This window comes from Zalophus californianus, chromosome 2 (genome assembly GCF_009762305.2).
Source record: "Zalophus californianus isolate mZalCal1 chromosome 2, mZalCal1.pri.v2, whole genome shotgun sequence".
In the NCBI taxonomy this organism is placed as follows: Eukaryota; Metazoa; Chordata; class Mammalia; order Carnivora; family Otariidae; genus Zalophus; species Zalophus californianus.
This window is the reverse complement of record NC_045596.1, coordinates 110,889,635-110,915,899: the sequence shown is the minus strand read 5'-3', so window position 1 is coordinate 110,915,899 and position 26,265 is coordinate 110,889,635. Positions and strand designations below refer to the sequence as shown.

The 26,265-nt window shown below is 35.0% G+C and overlaps 1 pseudogene; it reads left to right on the top strand.

The window, feature by feature from the left end:
- Nucleotides 1–314: 314 nt before the first annotated feature.
- On the top strand, nt 315–26,036 carry LOC113925495 (annotated as a pseudogene).
- Nucleotides 26,037–26,265: the final 229 nt, after the last annotated feature.

Genomic DNA, 26,265 nt, shown 5'->3' with positions numbered 1-26,265 from the left:
AAATCTGTCCTGAAACATTATTGTAATGTTATATCAATAGCAGAAGAATCTAGTAGGAAATCCTCTTATAGAATACTGTAACCAAAGAAAACACTCCTTCATATTATATAAAATCTAAAAAAGATATAATTCTGTGCATATGTGATAGTCTCCCACACTGAGGATGATTCCTTACATTTCTCGGTATCAAGTAGTCTGTCCAGGCTCTCGAATGTATTTCTCTTTGTACTCCTAATAGCAGTATCTGGCAACTGGGGAGACTTTATTTGTCCTTTCCAGATTGGGGGAAGAATGGGATAAGATAATAAAGGGACATGCTCCAAGTCACAGAACGAGCAAGTCGTGAAGCTGGAGTAGAACATAGGCCACCAGACTCCTGTAAGAAAACTTTTCTACCAAAGACTGCTGGCGTCCTGATGCTCATGCAGAGAAAACCACTAAACCTGCTGAAAGTGAACGTTAGTTCCACTTTGGTATTAACCATTGACACCCACCTTGTGATTTGCCCATTCCAGGAGATTATTTCTAGTTAAAGCTAATAGCGACTGTGGAGTAACATATAGCGATCTTTAGGATAGAACATCTCTGCACCAGACTCTACAAGACTCAAAATGCCAATCTGAAAAGTATTAGTACCTACAGGACAATTGCACAAACACACGTACATACACATCGTTCATTTGTGAAGCAGAAGGTTATACAGACAAGAAATGCATTTTCCTCTTTGATGAAATAAATAAAGAAGCTGTATGATTGCACAAATAAATTGCCAGGAATAGACCAGAAGTGGAAGAAAAATAAATCAGGAGTAAAAATAACTAGCTAGAAAAAGACATTAACTGTATGCAAGAAAGGACTCAACTGTTGTTCCTCACATTCAGTGTTTCATCTCAAAAAGATGAATGAGATCTCAAAAGAGATCTCATCTCTTTTCCCTTTGTTTCCTTTTTTTCCTACCTTTAAGAAGAATTATATTAGGACTCCTTTCTTACTCTTTGCTTTTCCCATCACCTTTGAAAGTTTTGATTTGTTTTCTCTTGTTGTCAAAAGTACCTCAGGTTTTCTTTGCGTTATTCTCCAATTTCTCAGAATTGGACTCTTCATGTCCCTGAATCTTGTACTGATCTACTTCCTTTTACCACCAGCCTCCTTCCTTAAACTATAAAAGAGGGAACGAGAGAGCCTGAGAGAATCGATGCAAGTTATCCCTTGTACAACTAGGAAATTCTAATACCACCGTATGCAGACTCATGCTGTAACAAAAGCTTTAATCATGAGTAATAAATGATGAGACAAGGTGGTTCTATCCCCAACAGGAAAACTCTCAAGTTAGAAAAATAGTAATAAAACTGAGCAGCCTCATAGACGGTAGATTTATGCTTTATAGCTGCTAAAGTCCCACACTTAACCAGCCGGTGGGGCAGAATCATTCCCATGGATCATAAATCACTGGCTTTTCTACAGTACTTGGTGTTCACTTTCATGTTACTACTAAGACAAATGCTATCTTGTAGTTCAAGGAAATTTGCATTATGTGGTAGAATTATATGAATTGCCAATCCGGTTCTCCTGAGTGCCTGCAGATTGTCATAAAATAACAAAAGCAATACTATATTATGGAATTGCTGCTCACAGCTCTACTCTTGATGGTGAGCCAAAGTACTGGAGAGCTTTAGAGTTAGGTCCTAAAAACACATTTGAGCAAGATACGGCCATTTGAAAAGCTTGTGTTCATTTTTCTACAGAAAAATTAAGCATAAAATCTATGGAAACAACATCAAGCACAACGTTTCCACCTAGTTCCCAGCAATTTGTAATAGCCAGGCCCACAGAAAAATCACTAAAGCTATAACAGACAATTGACTTTAGAAAATAAATTATTATCAAATCTCTTCTCCGTGGAAAAAAATGTAGAACTAAACCCTGTTCGTTATAGATATCAGCAACCCAAAATAAGTGTGGTAAAATGCTAAAAGTGAAAAACAGAAGCTCAAACTCCCTTGCAGTTTGCCACAACATTCTTTTAAGGACTGTCTTATAAGAATCAATCACTACCCCTGTGTTGCCCCAAGAACCTATTGTATAATTAATATGGTTCCACATAAGACACTAGCATTTTTGTTCTGACGCATGTAAGCAGATCATTTTACATAAAATATAATAGTATGAAATAAATTAAAACTATCAGTAGTTATTTAAAAATATTGCTAATAAATAGACACTATATTTTCATTAGAGTTAGGAATAATGGGATAAGGCTGAAACTATTGAGAAATAGAAGAAACTATAGACCATTTAGATTTAAAGTGGACTTACATAAAATTTTAATAGATTTTAATATTCAGAAAGAATTATGTAGAAAACAGTATGTTGGATACCTCTAAAACTGAGGGGGAAAAAATCTCATTGTCATAGAGTCTTTGACTGATATTTACAATTTCAATCATTTGAAAATAGATTTGAAGCATTGTTTGACTGATCAAGTACTTTAAGAAAAGCACATTAAGGCAAAATATAAAAGAGATTCATGTCTTCCAAGGTAAGATGATGCCTAGGCATACATATGTTCACTCCTTTCTCCCAAAATTTCACTGGAAGTGGAGCAGCATAATCAAAATGGAGTAGAGATAGCCCTGATATAACCACAATAACCCTGAGGTAAGAGTATCTGTAGGTGTTGCGAATGGTGTGACAAAGGAGCCTGTGACAGGGGAGGAGAGGAGAAGATTATGGTTCTCAACACTGAAAGGCCTTCCCTGAGCAGCTTCAGAATGTCTCCAAACTTGGATGGTGCACGTCCAGAGAGTGGGGATGAGACATAGGACAGTAACCAAAGTAATCACATTTGGAACAACCGGGCCAAATATCCGATATCACCATCAGCACCACACATTCTGAGAGAAGAGCAGAAGTGTTGCTGTCTCCTAAAGTAAAAAGAAATTTTGCATTCTAAAAAGTTGTCAGAGTCTGGCTAACATTCCTAGTGAGAGCGTTAGAGCAAGATGTAAAACTTCTCTGAGCATAGTACATGTGTTGACTAACAGGAACTTGTGCACTAAAGTGAATCCTGTCTGCTGAAACCCCTGACTTATGTATAGAGGACTCACATCCCATTCAGAGGAATCTGGAAGAGAAGTGAACCTACCCAAAAGAGAAGAAATGCCTCGCAACTGTCTATACTAACCCATCTTCTCATTCTCTCACAAATACAAACCAACAACCAAGGATCATAAAACAACTGAAGAAAGAAAAGGAATAAAAATACAAAATTTAGAACCAAAATTAACCATGGATGAAACAATGATAATTCAGGGAATAATAATGATTGAAGAAAATTCTGCTCAAGATTTTCAGGTTAGAGAAAATAGTGCATCCAAAACATAAGGAAGGACAGCTACCAAAAAAAAAAAAAGAATATTCAAAAGACAAGATAAAAATTTTGGTAACTAAAATATAATGAAAGCAAAAATAATAAAAATAAAACACCAAAGAAGGCTCCAAGGTCAGAAAGCCAAAAGACAAAGGTATCGAAGGAATGAAAGAAAACGTAAGAGAAAGGAGTTTAAGTGCAAAAAGCAAAATATGGTCTCCCAGAAAGTAAATAAATAGAAATAAAAGGAATATATAGAATGGGAAGAAGTGCTCATAAATATAATAGGAGAAAATGCCCAAGCCTGAAAATAAAAAAAAATTTTGACCAAAACCACATTCCAATTGCCCAGCAGAGAAAAACAAAAAAAGCAAAAGAGCAAAGAGTACATATAAATGAAATGTGTTCCTTTCATTTAGCCATAGGACTCCCAGGAAAGCATCTAAAAATAATAATAATGGGTACATGATACAGTGTATGATAACTTTTGTGACAAATGAAAGGAAAATGTTTCTTGTATCAGTAAAAAAGGCAGAAAAGGATTTGTTCAATAAATATTTAAGTGCCTTCCATGTTAGGCATCATTTTAAATGCTAGAGCTATCCCTGCAGATTAAAGACAAATATCAGTTTCTTCATGACACCTTGACACTTGTATTCTAAGTGAAGAAAAAGGAACATGAACAAAAAAATAAAATAAGTAAATATATAACAAAAATAAATAAGTAATTCAAGGTAATAAATGAAATAAAATCTGCAGAGAAGGTAATAAATGAAAATAAATCTGCATAGGATAAGGATTGATGAGGGTACAGTAATTAGGGATGAGCAGAGTTTATAATTTCAGAATTGAAAAACTTAGGAAAAAAATCTGCAGAGCAAAATCACTGCTCCAAGTATGAAGCAAGTTAAACTTGGCAGGATGTTGGATTGTCATAGGTCCAAAGTTGACCTCCCGATCAACAAATGTGAATTTATAAAGCAGAAAAATATAGAAGTAATTCCAAGAGGAAAAAAAATGTTTTTTTCTGGTGTCAGTGATATTACTGTATGATATTGGAAAACCAGAGTTCCCTTATCTATAAAGGAGGATTTAGATTTCACTATATCAAATGTGATCCATCTAAAAATTCTGTGATAGTGCTAAAAACTCAAGTTTAAAAAGCCCTTAAGTTAAACCAGATAAATGCATTTAAAATATGGATGTATATACACATGTTCATTAAAACACCATTTTTAATTACAAAATAACTTGAAAAAATACTCCCATTATAGTGGATTGCTTAAATAACAATGTTACTTCCAGTTAATGACATATTTTCAGCAGTCTTACAAAGAATAAGGAGCATTCCATGTTACATTTTTAAATGAAACTAAAATCAAGTTAAAATGTAATATAAGTGATTAACATAACATATTAATAAAAAAATAAAATGTAATAAAATACTGTCTTATACTGGAAATACTGAAAACTATTAATAGTAGTTCAAGAGAAGGTTATATACGGCTTAAGTTTTGCATGGCTTATTTATTTTTCTTTACCACGTGCAATTGTTAATTTTAAGACATTTCTAAATAATCAAAAAAAGGAAATTATGTGTACTAAAATAAAAGGCATCCAAGGCACCTTACATTTTTTTAAAAAGTTTCATATGACAGTATGATTTCCATAGTAGGAAATGACAAAGGAAAACCATGCAGTTTATACACACACAAACAGAAACATATTTAAAGATATGTAAAGATATTGGTAGTATACATACAAAACTGTTGGTTGCAAAGAAAGTCCTCTGAAGAGGACTTTTGAATCAGGATTAGGGAAAAGAGAAAGACATATGAAAAAGAATATTAGCTTTTTATCTTATTTCTGTACTTTTAACTGTTATTTAATGAAAGCATATTATTTCTTTTTTTTAAGATTTTATTTATTTATGTGAGAGAGAGAGAGCACATGAGGGGGGGAGGGTGAGAGGGAGAAGCAGACTCCCCGCCGAGCAGGGAGCCCGATGCAGGACTCGATCCCGGGACTCCAGGATCATGACCGGAGCCAAAGGCAGTCGCTTAACCAACTAAGCCACCCAGGCACCCAGAAAGCATATTATTTCTATGAAATTATAGTAAGTGGAGAATATATATGTATGCTTATACATGTATGAGCAATTAGAATACACACACACGTATATCTAAGTATATAGAGATATATCTGACATTTTAGGAACATTTAACTCTGTATTAAGCAGTTGGCATATTGAAATTTTACTACTTAATTTATAGTAAATCTGTGTTTGATCAATTTATGAGGAGGATATATTACACAACAAATACTTTAACAGAAATATCTATGGGTAATATAAATATAGTTAGCCATCTCCAAATAAGTCATGTAAAAGTATTTGGACACCTAACTTTGTTAAAATAATTATTTTATATCTTAGTACTGATCTGTTCAGCCTAAAATGTTATCTCTAGGATACAAGGACAGAAGCTGAGAATCAACTGAAATTTTCAAAAAATGAAGTATATATGCAAAAATATTTGAGAGATAAAAAGGTACTGAGTCCATTAGTCTCCAAAACTGAAGTCACATATTGAGAAAGGAAGTCACTGTGCCAAGTAATGACCTTCCTCCCTTCCCAATGCTAAATGATGATGAAATACATTTTTCGTTATTTGGGTCACTGTATTTTGGACCCCTTTCACAGAGTAGATAAGTTGGCATTTTCATTAATAATTCCCTAAACAAAGGCATACTTTTCAGTGTTATCTAAAAAGAGGAGAGAGACGGGATATGCTCTGAACTAAGGCCTAAATTTGCATTAATCAGAAATAAAGAGGTATTTTGGAGTCAATCAGAGAAAGACATGTATCATATGACCTCACTGATATGAGGAATTCTTAATCTCAGGAAACAAACTGAGTGTTGCTGGAGTGGTGGGGGGTGGGAGGGATGGGGTGGCTGGGTGATGGACATTGGGGAGGGTATGTGCTATGGTGAGCGCTGTGAATTGTGTAAGACTGATACATCACAGACCTGTACCTCTGACACAAATAATACATTACATGTTTAAAAAAAAAAAAAAGAAGAAGAAGAAGATGATAGCAGGAAGGGAAAACTGAAGGGGGGAAATCGGAGGGGGAGATGAACCATGAAAGACTATGGACTCTGAGAAACAACCTGAGGGTTCTAGAGGGGAGGGGGGTGGGGGGATGGGTTAGCCTGGTGATGGGTATTAAAGAGGGCACATAATGCGTGGAGTACTGGGTGTTATGCACAAACAATGAACCATGGAACACTACATCAAAAACTAATGATATAATGTATGGTGATTAACATAACATAATAAAAAAACTAAAAATAAAAAAGAAATAAAGAAGTATTTTATGCTAAGATTTTAACTTTCTTTTTGAAAAGCAATGTATGTATCAACTGAAAAGTTGAATTTCTCCTTGTTCTTGGTTTCAATAAATTCTTTAAAAACATTTACCCAAACTTAATGCCATTCATTTATGTCAAACTCATTGCTTTTGAAATCCAGAAAGCACAACTCTGACACAATAAACTTGAAAAATTAGCTACTGGCCATGCATGGGCTCCAAAGAATTGCATATTTTTCTCAGGTTCTTTAGTAATGATATTTAAAAGTAATACAATTTATTAATCTTTTATACGCAATTTCAGTGCACTTCCTTGTTCACTTTAATGACATATGACATTAGCCAAAATTGTGAAATTTTATTAAAGTTCTTCATGATGTATACAGATTCAAATAAATCTTCTTATAACAGAAATAGGAATCACTTTAAATTGGTTGGTTCGGCTCAGGTCATGATCCCAGGGTCCTGGGATTGAACCCCGCATCGGGCTCCCTGCTCTGCGGGAAGCCTGCTTCTCCCTCTCCCACTCTCCCTGCTTGTGTTCCCTCTCTCACTGTGCCTCTCTCTGTCAAATAAATAAAATCTTTAAAAAAATAAAAATAAAAAAATAAAATAAATTGGGTAATGGTAGTAAAATGTTCCATTTAAAAATGTTCAATTGGGGCGCCTCTGTGGCTCAGTTGGTTAAGGTACTGCCTTTCGCATCAGATCATGCATGATCCTGGAGTCCCGGCACTGAGTCCCACATGGGTTTCCCTGCTCGGCGGGCAGTCAGCTTCTCCCTCTGACCCTCCCCCCTCTCATGCTCCCTCTCTCATTCTCTCTGTCTCTCAAATAAATCTTTAAAAAAATTAAAATGTTCAGTTGATGATTAACGTACCATTCCATTCTCTGAGATTCGTTTTTCATTTTCTAACTTCTGTTTCTGAGCAAAAATTGAATGACAAAATTATCTGACATACATATTTTTGCTAAAAAATTTTTCCTGTGTAAACTTTAGGCCAAATGTCTACAGATACATGCTAGAAAAATTGGTAACTTGTAAATGCAAACTAAAATACAGTCTATACAATCAAAACAATTAGTGCCAATGGATGACCAACCGAATAAGACAATCAAAAAGTGGTATGTCTTCAGACACCTGACCCTGCAGTGATAGGTGGTGGGGATAAGCTAAGAAGATCCCATCTCTGTACTGCCCACAGGCAACTTGCACTTGCCAGACACCATCATCTCTTACTTGAACCGATCCTCTTCAGTTTTGCTCACTTAAGCTATAATAGCATTTCTACTTACCAAGGAAAATGATTCTTGTGAAACAGAATCCAATCTTTTTAAAACCTAAAGCCCAAATCCTCCTAAGACTTCCCATTGCAACCCAAATAAGATCTTATCTCCTTAGGCCAGTCCAAAATTTCCCATTCAATAATGCCCTGCCACTCCCAGACCACTGTTTCTCATTCTCCCAAACATGCCAACCTCATTCTTTTTAGAGATCTTCTTATTATTTGCTGATCTGATCTGTTCTAGATTTCACATTACAATCCCCTTTCTAGGGGCGCCTGGGTGGCTCAGTCGTTAAGCGTCTGCCTTTGGCTCAGGTCATGATCCCAGGGCCCTGGGATCGAGCCCTGCATCGGGCTCCCTGCTCAGCAGGAAGCCTGCTTCTCCCTCTCCCACTGCCCCTGCTTGTGTTCCCTCTCTCGCTGTGTCTCTCTCTCTCAAATAAATAAATAAAATCTTAAAAAAATAAAAAAATCCCCTTTCTATATATATAAATATATATATATATATAATTTAATTCCAATGTCATTCACAGTGTTGACAGTCTTATATCAAGCAATTCCAGCTACACCATCCCCAACACTATCTTTCTCTATTACATTATGGGTTTTATCTATTAATTTAATACTTATATGTATCTGAATTATCTGATTACTTTTCTATGATTATTGTCCATCTGCTTTCTCTAAGGAAGGGGTCTCCCTTATGATCACTGACACAATTCACTGAAGGGAAGAAAGTAGGCACACATATTTGTGAGCCGGATGACTGATGAATGTCTTCTCTGGTTTCTCTGTATCTCCATCTGGAACTCCTATTAGACCAATAAATACTGGAACTGATGAATATTTCTACTCTTCCTTTTAACTTGTCATTTCTACTTCTTATCTATCTGTCTCTAACTCTATGTGCTAGGAAAATTTCTTGACTATCTTTCAACTAACAAATTTGACCTTAGTTAGGGTCTTCTTCCCTATTTAACTTAATAATATATTTTGTTAAGGGGAGGAAGACTAAATTTAGTTTTAAAATAACAGGCATGGTAGACTACAGATATTCTTTTCTAGCTTATCCAGCTAATAAGCACTCGTGAGGAGTCAGGAACTCTCTGTGGTCTCTTGTCGTACCTTACAGCAGACCACCTGCGCTGCCATATGTCCTAGCAGCAGAAAGGCTGCCAAGGAATGATTTGGCTGGCCGACCCTCTTGTTCTTACCTTGATCTTTCCTTCATTCTCCTGATCCTCTTTCTCTACTTCCATGCCACACCACCCACTTACATTGATCCTGGCGACTGAAGTTTACACATGAACTAGGATTTCTCGGCTCTTGACCTCAGCTCTACTTTGGATATCTTTTTTTTATCCCCTTGACTTGGGACTTTTTAGAAAACTCTTAGATAAACTGGCTAAAAAAACGCCTACTCTTCCTATTTGTCCATATTGTCAACTCCTATCCAGATACGGTTGAAGATGCAAAGACAACACTGTCGACGTGCCCTCAAAGAGCTTGCTGTGTAGTGGGGATGTGAGCCCCGTGCCTGACCATCATTGCAAAGTCAAGAGAGTTCTGTGTGACAGGGGAGGCAGAGGTAAAGGGCTATAAGAAAACGCAAAACCAACTCATATTAATCCCCTTCAGAACAGATTTGGTTATGAATAAATTTAAAAATAAAAGAACAGGCATTATTTCTTTTTCACAGCATCCATTCCTGTTTGATAGATACCATTTTGACTATTTAAATCTTTATAAATTCTATAATAAGGTTATTACATTACTAATACAGAATTTTCTGTTTGCTTTATTAGTCCTATTTCTTTGGATACCAGATTCTGTTGCTGCATTTAGTGTCTCCCAAATGTTTGCTGATTATTTCGTCTAATGGTTGTATTGGTTTATTCAATTTTTTAGTATAATTATTATTAATCACTTAAATAAAGTTGCATGAAATAGATCAAAAGCAAACAGTTTAGAAGCTAAAGATTCAGACAGGCATATTTTGAGGAAGAGTTCCATATTTTTAGTAAAATAGTGAATAAATAGCCTCTTTATTACATGAGAAGAAATATAAAACAGAGTTTCGAAAAGTGCTCAGTTTAAAGGGGATCATTTGTGGCTGACCTAATTATTTCATATAATATGAATGATATGCTTGCTACATGAAGGCTGTGGAATCTGTGTTTGATAAGAAAAAAAAACTTTATAAAGCAGATCATCTGATCTATTCATTATGTTTTCGTCCATGAAATTAGCACATATAAAAGTAAATTTTTATTTATGATGTATTTTATTCCAAGAACATTGCATAGCAAAAACAAAAAAATTAACTTGTCATGTTCCTCTATTATTTTACTTTACACTTCATTTGTTTCTGTTACATAGCCTTGTACTTTATTATTACTCATTGTTACTAACAGGCACATTTGATTTGGCTCCAATAGAAGTTTCTGTAATCTATTAAACTATGAAACTAATGACTGTAACATGTAACAGGTTTAATTACCTGTATTGATTCTAAAGTGTTTATCTCCTTGTTTGTTCCTTAAAAATAATCCAGTTAGCTCTATTTATAATTTATTGATGAGTTAATCGAGTTAATCTTGCAAAAGGAAATCTTTTAATGTCTACAGGTGACCTGTTTAATATCATTCATGTTACTTTGTACTTGCAATGCATATAACATTATTTCACATTTAAAGCAGTATTCAACTTTATTTCCTTCTGTTGATCTTCAGCATTCTTATTACAGTGAATAACGAAATATTAGCTGAGTATCTTATTAAAACTCTTTAGTATGTGTGTGACTATTTCTACAGTAATCAGTTAAAGGATATTATCAATTATTCTCTCCATCTCTCTTTCTCTCTGTCATACACACACACACACACACACACACACCCCTGTAAAGGTATAAAGGTATGACTTTATTACTTTCCCATTCCTCAATGTATTTGGTTTAATCACCTGAATATTCCAGAAGGAAGTCTGATTAGATTCTACTAGACTTACTATCTTTAGTCATACACCTGAAAAAGCAGTTTGGTTTTACTTTGTAGATAGGGTGAATTTTATTTTATTTATTTTTTAATTTATTTATTTGAGAGGGAGAGAGGGAGAGATCATGAGCAGAGGGAAGGGTAGAAGGAGAAGCAGACTCTCTGGTGAGCAGAGAGCTCAATGCAGGACTCAATCCCAGGATCCCGGAATCATGACCTGAGCTGAAGGCAGATGCTTAACTGACTAAGCCACCCAGGTGCCTGATAGGGTGAATTTTATAACTAAAAAGTCTTTAGTTAATGAATTGACTGCTTGAAAGCTGATAATCTATGGTCCACCTAAAGTAGGTAAGCATCTTAATGTCATTCCCAAATTCACTTTAAAACCATACTTGTTTTTTCTTCCATCTTTTAGTTGATCTAACTCTACATAGTTATGCTTTAGATCAGTGGAATATAGGTAAACAGATTAAATTAATTCTCTAAACACACACACACACACACACACACACACACACACTTATATCCTTGCTTCTTCTGCTTCCCTCCATGTTCACTACTGATACCCTACTCCGAGTTGCCATCATGGCTTCTGGGTTTTTGCCATAGCCACAAACATCCTGAGTAGTCTCTCCATCTGTACTTGCTTACTTCTAGTACCAATAAAATTGTGTTCCTGCTTCACTCTCTTTACTGGGTCCTGCCACAACAGAGTATTCTCCACTGGAAAACTTGGCATCATCTCATCTTTTTAACCTCTTCAACTTTATCTAGTGTCATTCTTCCCCTCTTTCTCAATGTTTACACTGCAGCCCCACTGATCTTCCTCTTTTTTTCCAGGCTCTTTCTCTCTCTCTCTCTCTCTCTCTCTCTCTCTCTGCCTTCCCTCCTCAGCCATACTCACAGCTTTCATATATGTTCTTCCCTGATATTCCTTCTGGCTCCTCATTCCACCAACCCTTTCTCAAATTAAATGTTACCTCCTTGAAAATGCTTTTCTTGACTCCATATAAAATTAGACCTACCATTGTAATGTCTTATAACACTTTTAGTTTTGTTTCAGAGCAGATAATTTGTACTTTTGTAATCATGCATTTGTTAAAGATCATTTGTCTTTTTTTTTTTAATTAATCTGCAAGCTTCCTGAAGTCAGGGGGCATGTATATTTAATAAAATCATTAACTATAGTGCCTGGCATAGATCTTCTCTCATATAGACACAATGAATATTTGAGTCTAAATGAACAAATTTTTCTCTTCAAAATGAAATAAGGATATAATATAAATATAAATATTTTTAAGGAGCCATATGTCTGTAGGGATTTGTATATATTTATATATATTTTAAGTACATATCGTATTTTAAAAGCCTTTCCATTAACTTTGAGTAAATATTCCAGTAATTCTGATACTGAGCCTGTGTTTCCAGAGATGCTTTTAAATATTTACCCAAAAACTTGAAATATGTATTCCTTTTATGGAGAAAGTAATACTGTACTTTTTATGCCTTGAATCTAAGTGAAGTTAGGCAATTGGCCCTGGTTTGAATAGAATACACTGGAAAAAAAATGCATTTCATTGTTTTCCAAGTTTTCCTTATATGGAGATATAATTTTAAACATCATTTTAAACAATGTTCAATGAAAAAACAGTGAGCAGGAAAAGGAAACCTTTTTTTCTTAAATAAGAATAAAGGAGTGGGGCGCCTGGGTGGCTCAGTTGTTAAGCATCTGCCTTCGGCTCAGGTCATGATCCCAAGGTCCTGGGATCGAGCCCCACATCGGGCTCCCTGCTCCGCGGGAAGCCTGCTTCTCCCTCTCCCACTCCCCCTGCTTGTGTTCCCGCTCTCACTGTGTCTCTCTCTGTCAAAAAAAAAAAAAAAGAAAAAAAAAGAAAAGAAAAAGGAGTATATATTTTTCCTATAAATTTTGTCAAGAAAATAAAAATCCTTGGAAAATAATGCATATTTAATTTATCATCTTACCGGTCCCATATTTATTAAAAACAAGTGGAGTATAGTATGTCTTATTAATCTTTATTACTCATGTAAACACATTAAAGTTATGTATTATGATGAGACTCATCTCAAATTTTGTCAAAAAACAGTGTCCTTTTAGGTCTATTGTTTTATTGTCTAACCTGGGAAATCCAGAAATGTCTAATTCAGAATATTAGCGTTGTATCATTATTACCTAAATTGTTAGTAACCAGTAACTGGCAATATGGCAAAGTTATCAAAAACCCCTGATTCCAAAGCTGATCAATAACTAAGTAATCCTAAATAAATTTCTTCACTCTGGGGCCTGTCAAAAACTGAGTTATTCATACACCGTCATGGAAAACCAACAGGCTTATAACACTCTCATTAGCATAATTACCTGACTCACTATACCTCAGACTCTTATTTAAAATAAGAGTTATAGATTCCCACCACTGCCCATTTCAGACTTTAGATGTTACTGTATGTGATCACTGAGTCTGAGACACTATACATGTCCGTAAAAACAAAATTCAATTAAAAATTTAAAAATACAATCTGCATAACATTCTTAAATTTACATATGCATTCTGAAGAGAAAGTAAAAAAAAATATGTAAAACAAACATGAAATTTTCTTGAGAGTAAATAACCTTTTTCATATAACCTGATAACTCCCCAGCATGTTCAGGGCTCAGCAAGTACTCCACTGATGTAGTTGATGGTATGAGTTATTTGTTTCTTGACTTTTAGTGTGTAATATGTTCACAATTCCTCATAGTATGCCAACACAGGAGATCTTTTAAAATCTGCTGCTCAAATTAGATTTGTCTTTGAGATAATTTTTGAACCAGTCTGTTATAAAGTATAAAAATGTAGTTTTAATATTTGTTTAGCTGTGAGTGCTGATTAGAGATGATAAATCATTCTTATCCATGATTAAAAAAAATCTGTGGTCAGAGTACTGAAGGAACAGGAGTGCTTATAGATCACAGAATTATCTGGAAAGCGTAACCATATGCTTAAAATGAATATTCAAGGATTCTCTGAAGTCTATTATGTAAGACAATAGAATACTTTATCAATGTAATCCTTTACCAAGGTAGTGTTTATATATAATAAAACATATGTACAGCAATAAACCAAATGTTTTTCTTTTAATTTTTCAGAATATGCTAATTTTTTAACAAAAATGTAAAGAATTTCAGGGATGCTTTTGTCCAAAAATATGAATAAAAACTCAAGAAAAGAAGTTATTTAATCAGCAGCTGGTAAGAATTTTATTTTTATTTTTCTAGGAAATATTCATACTTAAATGAGCAGAACATTATCATACAAAATGTATTATCTAGCAATTTTGTATGACAACATTAATTTCCCATGACTAGTTACTAATTTGTATTTTTTACCACAATTTAGGTATTTGATTTAATTTACATTATTTTTTCATATACTTTTAAATGAAGAGCACAGAATGCTAACAGTTATAAGACAGTGGTGAATACATTTACTTTCATTTCGAATAGCTCCAAAGAACAACATATATCCCTAAAACTTTCATATTACTAGTATTAAATTTTTGAAAATACTTGTTTCATTACTAAATATAAGAGAATAATATTGAGTTTACCATGCTTAAATAAATGTTGCAGTTCACAGTTTTGTGAAAACACCTTTCAATTCAGAGTTAAACACATTGGCAATAAAATATTAAGCATTCATATTTTGCATGAATAACAAGGGATCACCAAAATTGAAGTCCCTGTAATATTCTTGATTAATACTGACTTATACTCTTAGAAATGTCATCCCTAAATGATTCAAAATATTATTCAATACATTTTAATTTTCAGAAGTCTTTGAACTATTTCTCATCTTGGTCATTCATATTCATTCAGTTCACTGACTTTTTATGAGAACACACTATGTTTCAGGTACTGTCTGGGTGCTGGGGAAATTGGGGCAACAGAAGAGAATAAAAATGCCCTCTTCACCAAAGAGGAGACAGAAAATTTGCAGATAAATAGATACACATATAAAGAAATACCAGTTACAACTTTAAAAAAATAAGTTAAAAGAATCAAAAGTGACTGGGTTTGCCATGTTAGATAGTATGTTCAGGAAAGGTGGTAATTGAGCTGAAACCAGTATGAAGAAGGCAGCAGACAAAGGAGACGGTAATTGCATAGGCCTAGATGTGGGGGTGTACTTGTTAGGTCCAGGAGACATAGAGGGAGTCTGTAGGCAAAAAGCAAGGGAGTGAAGAGGGAGATTGGTAAGAAAGGAGAGGTCTAAGGTGAGCCAGAATTCAATTTACAGGATTTGTAGAACAGAATAAGGATGTTGAGTCCTATTCTAGATGGAAATGGAGAAGGATGGAAACCATTGAATGATAACATATTTCTATTTCCATTTAAAAAGTGAAGTTGGAAGGCACCAGGGTGGCTCAGTCAGGTGTCCAACTCTTGATTTCAGCACAGGTCATGATCTCAGGGCTGTGAGATTGAGCCCTGTGTCCGGCTCCAGGCTCAGTGCAGAGTCTGCTTGAGATTATCTTTCTCCCTCTCTCTCCATCCCTCCCCCTACTCCTGTCAAATAGGTAAATAAATCTTTAAAAGAGAAGAAAAAGAAAGTACAAAGTGAGTTGAGTAAACAGGAAGCCAGAAGATCAGATGATAGGTATTGAGGTATCCTGGCAAGAGACAATGGTGGTTTTTTTATTTGGTGCTAGTGGTGAAGGTGGCGCTAAAAATTTTGTTGAGATGTACTTTAAAAGTACAGTAACAGATCTAACTGGTGGATTGGGCATATGGTTAGAGAGAAGAAGAGGCATCAAGATTCTTTTTTCAGTCTGCTCTTTCAAAAATTTAATATTAAAAAATACTCTATTTAGTTTCCTTCAAGTATAAGAAATGGTGGAGTTTGATAAAGTACGTGGGAGAAAACAACTCATATATTTACAGTATTTGTATTTCTCATTATTTAACTTGCACATTCATCAAATATATTCTACTTGGGTCAAAAATTACTTCACCTGAAAGAAAGTGATGGGATAAAGTCTTCCAACAGAACACCAGTGCCTAGAAAAATTAGAAATCACTAGTTCTCATTCTCAGGAGATATCAACAGACATTTTTAGTTTGTGAAGCTTTTTCAGTCTTCCATACAAAAATAAATATAAAAGATGAAACAAGGCTTGAATAATTTCATTGGAAATTTCCACTATATTAAAATGTAAATATTTTTCTCATGTCAACATTTTTCTTTGGATGTTCATACAGGTTTATTCATTATTATAAACTGACAAAAATTTATGAAAATTCTCAGTTGATCTGGTCAAATCTAATTGCCTCCTGTCGCTAATTTGGCTGGCCCTATGCACAATTGGTCTTAATACTGCCAACTTCAATCATGGCGAGGAGAGAAAAAATATATTAAAGTTGCATACAGGGTGAGCTATTTTAATAAGAAGATGCTATCTCAGCTTTTTCACTTATTAATACCTTTGCATAATAGAATTTCTATCATGATTATTAAAAGTGATATTTTTTCCAGATGATCCCTTTCAAAATTTAAAATTATAAAAATAAGAGGGTTACCGATTAGTTCATGATTATGAAAGGTACTTTTCCAACTAAAGGAGCTCTCTAAAACTAACAAAGATTCAAATAAACTTGTAGCAGAAATTGACCAAGCAGGCACTCCCACGTACCATTTATTTGATTTATTTGGTCATGAAAATGGAAAGGTAGTCCTTGCTAAGCTTAATTGAATAACATAGATCAGAATATTATATCCTTGATACATTTATGATTTTCGTAGAGCCAACCAATTTTACATATAACTCCTCCACATGAAATATGATATAAGTAGCATCAGTGTGACTGTTTTAGGTCACAAATTTGAAATGTCTTTCCATTATATCATTTTGAAGTCATTTCTCTTTGTGTCTGTGTTTGATTGGGTGAAAGTCACATCAGAATGTTTGGCCATAAAACTAAACCTAACTCCACTAGTGTCTTTCAGAGTAGTGTCATCAATCTTTTAAAAGGTGAATATGACCTTATGATAATGTATCATGCAAAAGACAAGATTTTAAGCCTTACATGGTCTACTTCAGCAAGAAATGACTTATTAACTAGCACTGCAATTGAGATTATTCATCAGCATTCTTAATTCAAACAGGGACTAGTTTTTTTCCAAGTTAAGGGCTGGGAAAATTAACTATGGAGTCTAGTTGATAAAATAAAAACAACTTAGGATATAAAATACTATATATATATATATGTATATATATGTATATATACATATATATATATATATATATAGCAGAAAGCAACCTTTTCCAAAGTTTTTAGTAATGGAAATTAAATTCATTTATAAAAACAACTCAATTTTAGTATCTTTCAGCTATTCAACAACAACAGCAAAACCAGAATTATTCTATTTATTTCAATGTAAATTATTCTGTTGCTTAATTTAGTAATGAGGGAAATGAAATATGAGCAGATTATATACACTGCATATTAGGAGAGAAATATCTATTATGCTCATACATGGCATACTTATAAATTTAGCAAATAATTATTTCAAATGCCAAATGAATATCACTTTTTATGCAAAACTCTTTTCTCACCAGATTATCTCCCAAGAATTTAAGGTTTATTTTTAGCTCAGATAGGACTCTCTGCCATCTAATCCACAGAATAAATCCCTTTCTGTCTTAATACTTTACTTTTATTACAAATGAAGCATGTATGCTACCCTAGTAGCTCTCTGTTCATATGTTAAGATATAATATTTCCCATATTCCTATTGTTGATGTTGTGGATTTTAGTTTCCATTATATTACAATGACAAATCAAACTGGCTACTATTTATATTCAGTAAGGGCCATAAGATTTTTTTTTAAAGTGGAATTTAAGTTTTACAGAAGGAGGTGGTGTCAGCAACATATGAAGAATTTAATTTCTTTTGATCTAAATATGCCTCCAATCCACTTAAACATCACTTTTCTTCTTCTCCTGTTTGGATTTGCCCTTAATAAAACATCCAAACATCTATGGATTTTCGATAGAAGAAAACTCAGATAAGCATTACAAGGGAATACATAAAACTTTTCCTCGAGCACAAAAGTTTGAAATATTTTTTATCAGTATTCTTACATAATTCTTTATAGTAAAAATTCCAAAATGTACTTAGGAATGCAAAAAATAGCTAAGATTTTATTATTCTCATTGATTTTTATTTCTTCAATTATTTCAATAGTAATCTTTTTTTCTATGAAACTGATGATGAAAGTATATATAATTTTTTGAACATTTTTCCCTCTACCAAGTTTCAGTGTAGAATGTTGCTGTGGAAAAAGAAGTCTTTAGCTTTGATATTTGCTTGATGTACTGAATTACCGCAAGGAAGTAATATTCCAAAACATTACCTATTGTGTTATTTCTTTAGATGTAAGACAAAAGTTAATGTTACTATTGAAGAATATACATTCTTCATTTAAAAACTAAGCACAAACTTAATAAAATCAAGTATTCTAAGATGTTAACATTTGCTGATATTAATCATCTACATTTATTCACATGATGATAATTCTCAAGTTAACCCTAAGAAAAATAACAAAACTAAAGTAAATATATCCAACTTTATAAGCTTGATCAATTTTTATCATATTTTCTTTGATTTGGTCTTTTTTCCACCCTCATTTTAACATTTAACTTGCCAACTAATGTGTATATTTGCATAAACCTATACTTAACATTTATTCTATAGGCCCCTAGACAAAAATCTAGGTTAGCTTAAAAGGTCAAAAATGTAAGATTTGTAAATGTTACAATAGTAATCCTGATAGTTCACAGGGATGATATATTAGACATCAGACATTGTGCTTTAGGCAGGGAATGTCCCCTCCCTGAAAGTAATAAAATCAGTGTCTAACTGCTTTGATAATGAGAACATAAACCACTAAATATTTTTTGCGATTTCAAGACAACCTTATCTTTCTCTTAAAATCATTCTTAGTTTCACATCGATGTTTTCTCTTAGAGGAAACTATTTTTCTGTTTCCTCTCTATGAGAGCATTTGTGTATGCTTTAAGTAATTTTAAATAAGGCACCCTCTTAAAAAGTGATAATTTATACTACATTAAGACGAAAAGTGATTTTTTTTCATATAGAAGCATGGAGTTAAACCAATGTCAAACTTCCTGTATCTATGATTTTTAAAGAGTTCGGTTTAGCTTTGTTTTAGATATTTGCTTCTGAAATTTTACTTTTGATCCATGTTTTAGCTTCTATATTATTAATTTCTATACTACATTACATTTTAATATTGATTACCAACATATTCTGTTGTATTTATTTTTCCAATTTCTGCTTCTGACAATGATAGATTTGAATTCTAATCTGAGTACAGCAGTTTTTCATAACAGGTAGGATTTTAACATTCTTCTCTAAGCAGTTTACAGAACAACAAGAATAAAACCAGTAAGACAGAAACTTTAAACACTCCCAAGTAACTTGACTTAGCTGATATTTATAGAACACTGTATCTAACAAGAGCATAATAATTACTCTTTCAAGAGCAAATGTTATACTACCAATATAGGTCATGTGGGGGCCATGTAACTGGTTTTGATAAATTTTAAAAGTTAAATAACTTATCCTGCTCCCTCTTCCTTTATCTTTCATGACCATTCCCCTCAATAAAACTTTCACATAGTTATTCCCATTCAGCATAGGTAATACCTTCGGTCCTGCAAGAAAATGAGAGGTAAGATAGAAGTTTGGGACTCGGCTTTCTCTCTGGCTGGCTGGCAAAGAAGACCCATACAAAAAAGAATATGTGGTACTGAGAGTTCCCGGCACTGATGGCCTGATAATGAAGATTTCACAGCTTCTAACTTGGAGAAATGTACTGGTGGAAGGGAATGCCCTCACTGATGCAGTGATTCAGACATTTAAAAGATACAGGAAACCAACTCTTAGCTTCAGCTCAGGTCATGATCTCAGGGTGGTGAGATGGGGCCCCGCACCAGGCTCCACATTCAGCACAGAGTCCGCTTCAGATTGCTTTTCTCTCACCCTCTGCTCCTCCCCCCTGCTCTCACTCCCTCTCTCTAAATAAATAAATAAAGTCTTTAAAAATAAATAAGTAAATATTTAATTTAAAAAAATATATAAAATATATATAAACACATATATCTCCCAGGATGAGGAGAATGACAGAGATTAATGCTACCATTAAGAAGATAAAGGATACAGGGTTGCTGATCCCTACATGTTTACATTTAAAATTCCATGTGACCCATAGAACACTCAATGAATTTTAGAGAATACCGTAGACTACAACAAACTCAACCAAACTGTGGCCCTAACTGCAGCTCCTCTACTAGAAGCTGCACTGTTGCTAGAGCAGATTAATAAGGCCCCAGGACATTATATGTGTTGCTCATTTGTCCAATGTGTTTGTACTTTTCTATTCATATGAGAAAACAGGACCAGAAATAATTAGCATTAGAACTAACAATAATATTACTTATAGTTTTACCCCATATGGGCCAGACTGGCTGGTCTGGGGTCTGGAAGGAACAGGGTAAGAATGAAGACAAGGGGGTTGGGGCTAAAGGCATGTGAACAGACACACATTTATACCTACCAGAAATTATCCACCATGGCAGGGGCACTAAACAACCAAAATGACTTGAACAACTGACCCTGGTCTTGCTTTGTTATTAGTCACCATGGGACAATACAACGGGCACATAGTCTTGCCACCATGGCAAAGATGGAAGCTACATATGAACTCATCAGCATATCACTTACCAAGGTTTGCCTGTCTAACTTACCTATCATCTACCTATCCAGCTACTGCTGCCTCAAAATGTCCAACTTGCCAGTGACAGAGACCTTCACTGAGTCCTGGGACATGGGGTTTTATTCCTCAAGGAGACCAACAAGCCCATTGGTGGCAAACTGACTATATTGGGATCCTTTCATCCTATAAGGCTCAGTGTTTTTTTCTTTCCTCACAGGCAAAGATACCTCGTCTGGAGATGGGTTTTCTAATCCGTCTGCAGAACCTCAGCAAGTACTGACATACTGGTGTTTACAAAAGACCTGATCCACAGGTATGAAATTGCATATAATATAGCATCCAGCAAGGACCAAATTCATATAAGGAGGTGTGGAAGTGGTTCCATGACCATGCGCTCTACAGAACAATCACCTCACTGAGCACTGGAATAGCCTAGTGAAGGCACAGCTAAAGCAACAATTTAGAAGCAATGCTCTGAGAGAATGTATATTATTCTTCAAGATGCAGTATATACATTAAATCGGAGACCTCTATATGGAGCTGTTTCCCCCATAGGAAGAATACATGAGATCAGGTACTAATCAGTGGAAACAAGAGTGGCCCCAGATGCCATCACTCCTCATGACCCACTGAGGACTTTTTGCTTCTTGACCTAAAACTCTGGGGGTTAGCGATTTTAGTCCACAAAGCAGTCACCCTCTTTCTAGAGAATACTGCGATGATTTCTTTGGACTGAAAGATACCACCACTGCAGGAAAGTTTGGACTTCTAGTTTTCCAGGAACAGCAGGTGAGAAAAGAATTACTATCTTAGAAAGAGTAATTTGTCCTGATCAACAGAAGGAGGTTGCACTGGCTTTGCAAATGGAAACTAAGAGAAATATAAAACACAAGTGATCTACCTGGACGCTTCTTGGTTTTCCCTTGCCTGTTTATAAAGGTAAATGAACATGCACAGTAACCTGGACCAAGAAGGCAATATGATGACAAGGGGGAACAGGAATCAGAGTCATGCCACCTAGGGAGCCACAAAGACTTGCCAACATATAGATGAGGATGAAGGGAGATCAGAATGCAGTAGGAATTAAAAAATGAGGTATCAGCTATGGCCCCAAGACCAACTTGGTATAGGTGCTATAATTTATTCTACTAACTTCACTCTGCTCAGCTTCTTCTTGGGAAGAGAGACACAGGATCCATGGAAGAGCTGCATGAATATGTGTCTCTTCTTCATGCAAGCTATAGACTATGATACCCGTGGAAGTGTTCTGCTCAGATCCCTTTCAAAAGAAACTTCATGTGAAGAGTACCATTGATTGATGGTCTTAGCTCCACTAGTAGGTATTCACTCAGGCACCACTCAAAGACAAGGCACCAGGGATCAGTCCTGGCCCATTCCCAACACAGGATTTCTCTAATGTGGAAATCCATTGCTACGGTCAAAACTTTCTCTTTCTCTTTCTTTTCTTTCTTTCTTTTCTTTCTTTTCTTTCTTTCTTTTCTTTCTTTCTTTTCTTTCTTTCTTTTCTTTCTTTCTTTTCTTTCTTTCTTTTCTTTCTTTCTTTTCTTTCTTTCTTTTCTTTCTTTCTTTCTTTTCTTTCTTTCTTTCTTTCTTTCTTTCTTTCTTTCTTTCTTTCTTTCTTTCTTTCTTTCTTTCTTTCTTTCTTTCTTTCTTTCTTTCTTTCTTTCTTTCTTTCTTTCTTTCTTTCTTTCTTTCTTTCTTCTTTCGATTTTCTTTATTTATTTGAGAGAGAGAGAGAGGTGGAAGGGTCAGAGAGAGAGGCAGACTGCCCGCCGAGCTAGGATCCCGATGTGGGACTGGATCCTGGGACATCAGGATCATGACTTGAGCCAAAGGCAGTCACTGAACCAACAGAGCCACCCAGGTGCCCTGGTCAAAACTTCCTCAGAACCGTGCTGTGTCCGAGGGTCTTCCCCACCCAATTCTTCCTTTTTTTTTTTTTTCCCCTTTTTTCATAGCTGTCAAATTTACAATGTGGTCTGGAGGTTTTCCCAGTTGATTTCGGTCCCCTCCTCCCCTTTTATCTTTTGCAGGCATCTCCTTAGTAAATCCTTTGAGCAACAAATCCCATCTTGGTGTTTGCTTTTAGGAGGACCCAAACTGATACAATTCATATAATTACTTTGCCTCTGGCCAAACTGTTTGAGAAAATACAGGATACAAATGACCGATATCAGAAATGAAAGTGGACATCACTGCAGATCATAAAGACTTCAAAAGTTTAATAATGGAATATTATGTGTGTTTTCCCAAGGAAGAAGGAAGTTTACCAATTAAAAAAAATTGATCTGACTTTTGAGTAAGGCAGTCTTGCAGGTGGCATAGGTACAGTAGTAATTCTTAGCACAAAGGGATTAATGAACTGGATCTTAAGTAAAAATAACATAATTTTGCTATTTCCATATGAACATATTTGGAATTTTTTTTAAATAGGAAGTATGAAAATATAATATTTCAAAAATAATTTTTGAGAAGGGCTATGTCATTTTAATAAGTTTATCTTTTTTTAAGTTACTTCTAATGAAAAAGGAATCACTCAAAAATGTCAAAATCTCTGTTAACCCCGGGGCACCTGGGTGGCTCAGTCGTTAAGTGTCTGCCTTCAACTCAGGTCATGATCCCAGGGTCCTGGGATCGAGTCCCACATCCGGCTCCCTGCTCGGTGGGAGGCCTGCTTCTCCCTCTCCCACTCCCCCCTGCTGTGTTCCCTCTCTCGCTGTCTCTTTCTGTCAAATAAATAAAGAAAATCTTAAAAAAAAAAAATCTCTGTTAACCCCATGTGACTTGTCATTATTCAAATCGTACTTGATTGCCTCAAAACTCTCCACTCTGGCATCATGGATGTAGAGTAAGCAAAATAAAATAATACTAGAAATTAAATAATATCGAACTGAATAACTGAATAACTGAGATCACCTCTTCAATTATGATTAGAAATAAAAATCTGACATTAATACCTTAGTAATCTTTCTAAAACCAGGATAAATAGGTTTGGCCAAGTTTCAATCAACTAGAGGATTTTTTTTTCTTCCTAATATGGAAAAAGCATCTAGACAGATGATTTAATGAAATAATGTATCTTTTTATGAGTGCTAGAAAAGTGATTTGAGCAAGAATATGTCCATATTTGTAAGAATGTACATATATTTCCTTGATTAAGTAAAGCAAAATTGATGAAAAATTTCTTCAGGAAAATAGGGAAAGTGATCATGATCATGGTCAAATAGAGACTTGAATAGAAACATTTTTTGAAATATTTATAGAAGTTTAATTTTTGCAATTTTCAAGTCCTTCAAATTTTCTCCCTAGATTCTTCTTTGCTTAAGAAAAAAAATAGCTTTTTAATTGTTAGATTTAAAAATGCATATTAGATTCTTGTGCTTTTAAAACATTACTATTTCTCCTCTCTTAGGTTCTTGCCCCAGGCAAAAACCAACGCCTAACACAAATACTGAAAAAGAAGAAGAAAAAAAGAAACCTCAAGAGACACACTAAGATATCTTAGGATTTGAACAATCAAAAAGGCAAAGGTCATATGGGTTATTTGAAAGCTCCTTTGAGGGAAAAATTGATCCATTGCTTTAATGTTCTCCACAACAAGGATTAATTCTCTTTGAGTACTTTAAATAATATAAGGGAAAACCCATTAAGGAGAGGAGACTCAATTCACTGCTCTGACCCCCTGATCTATATGAGAACTTTCAAAACCAATCCCAGACTAATATATTCTCTATTGATTTTGATTTTTATATTATCTTAAACCCAGAGAGAGTTTATTTCCTTCTAAAAATATAGTTTAAAATGATCAAAAAATACTGTATCCCCTAAGTTGCTACGAAGAAACTCTCCAAACACTAAAAAAAGTTCTCAGTAGATGCAGGAGGCAAACAGTAGGGGATAAGAGGAATATAAATTGAAATTGTATCAATTCATATGTCATAATTTATTCTCTTTCAAAATGAATATTAAACAAGTTAGACTTCACTCTAATGAAGTCATAAATAATAACAAAACATTCTGTTTTATTATTATATATAATATGTAACACATTAATATATAACATATATTGATATAGCACTTTGTAGATTGCAAATGGCTTTACAGAATTTAATCTACACAATGATGTGAGTAGGCTTTGCTATTATATTGCCTTTAATAGCTTGTGTAAGTAGTGAGTGGGCAAGCCGGGAGTGGGGAGGTCACCTTGGGGAGGTGGGATTGGGGCAGCATGTCAGGCTCCTTATGGCTCTATCTGTGGAATTGTCTCTAGACTCTGGTATTGGAGCCACCGTCAGCACCTGGCAGTGGCCAGCCTTGCAGTGGTGTGTTCTAGGTCAGTGGCTTCTAAGACTCCAGTTGGATTCATTTGAGAGGGCAACATGGAGAATTCAATGGCAAAGAATCTCATGCTATCCATTCATTATTTATGATGTGTTCCCTGATGCGTACAAAGAGGTAGTGTATTCCTCAGCAGACGAAGTGGAAAAAACTGACAGAATTATTACAGTGTTGCTTACCAGTATCAATGCAACAGAAAGTTATTCTGGAGCAAATAAAATTCTAAGAAAAGTGAAGAAAGGCTCACTATTAATAGATTCCAGTACTATTGATCCTGCAGTTTTAAAAGAATTGGCCGAAGAAGTTGAGAAAATGAGAGCAGTTTTCATGGATGCCCATTTCTGGTGGTATGGGAGCTGCTCCATCTGGGAACCTCACGTTTATGGTGGGAAGAGTCAAAGATAAATTTGCTGCTGCCCAAGAGTTGTTGGGGTGCATGTGCTTCAAAGTGGTGTACTGGGGAGCCATAGGGACCAGGTCAACTGCAAAGACCTGCAACAACATGCTGTTAACTACTAGGATGATTGGAACTGCTGAAGCTATGAATCTTGGAATCAGGTTAGGGCTTGACCCAAAACTGTTGGCTAAAATCCTAAATATGATCTCAGTATGGTGTTGGTCAAGTGACACTTACAACCCTGTACCTGGGGTGAGGGATGGAGTTCCATCTGCTAATAACTATTAGGGTAGATTTGGAGCAACACTCATGGCTAAGGATCTGGAGTTAGTGCAAGACTCTGCCACCATCAGAAAGAGCCCAGTCCTTCCGGAGAGTGAAGCCCATCAGGTCTACACGGTGATGTGTGCAAAGGGTTACCCAAAGAAAGACTTTTCCTGCGTCTACCAGTTTCTATGAGACCTTCTGAATTTACCCTTTGTCTGTGGACACTGATGAAAACCAAACTCTATCTTGGAGCATCCTTATAGCTCTCTCCCCAAGTAAATGGGTCAAAGGTCACCTGTCTGCTTGTGATTGTCTAGGTCCCAGTAAACTCTAGGGTTCTTCACCCATTTTTAATTGCTTATTTTTTTATCTATTTAGCAAACATGTATTATCTGATTTTATTTTTTTTCTTTGCAAGCCC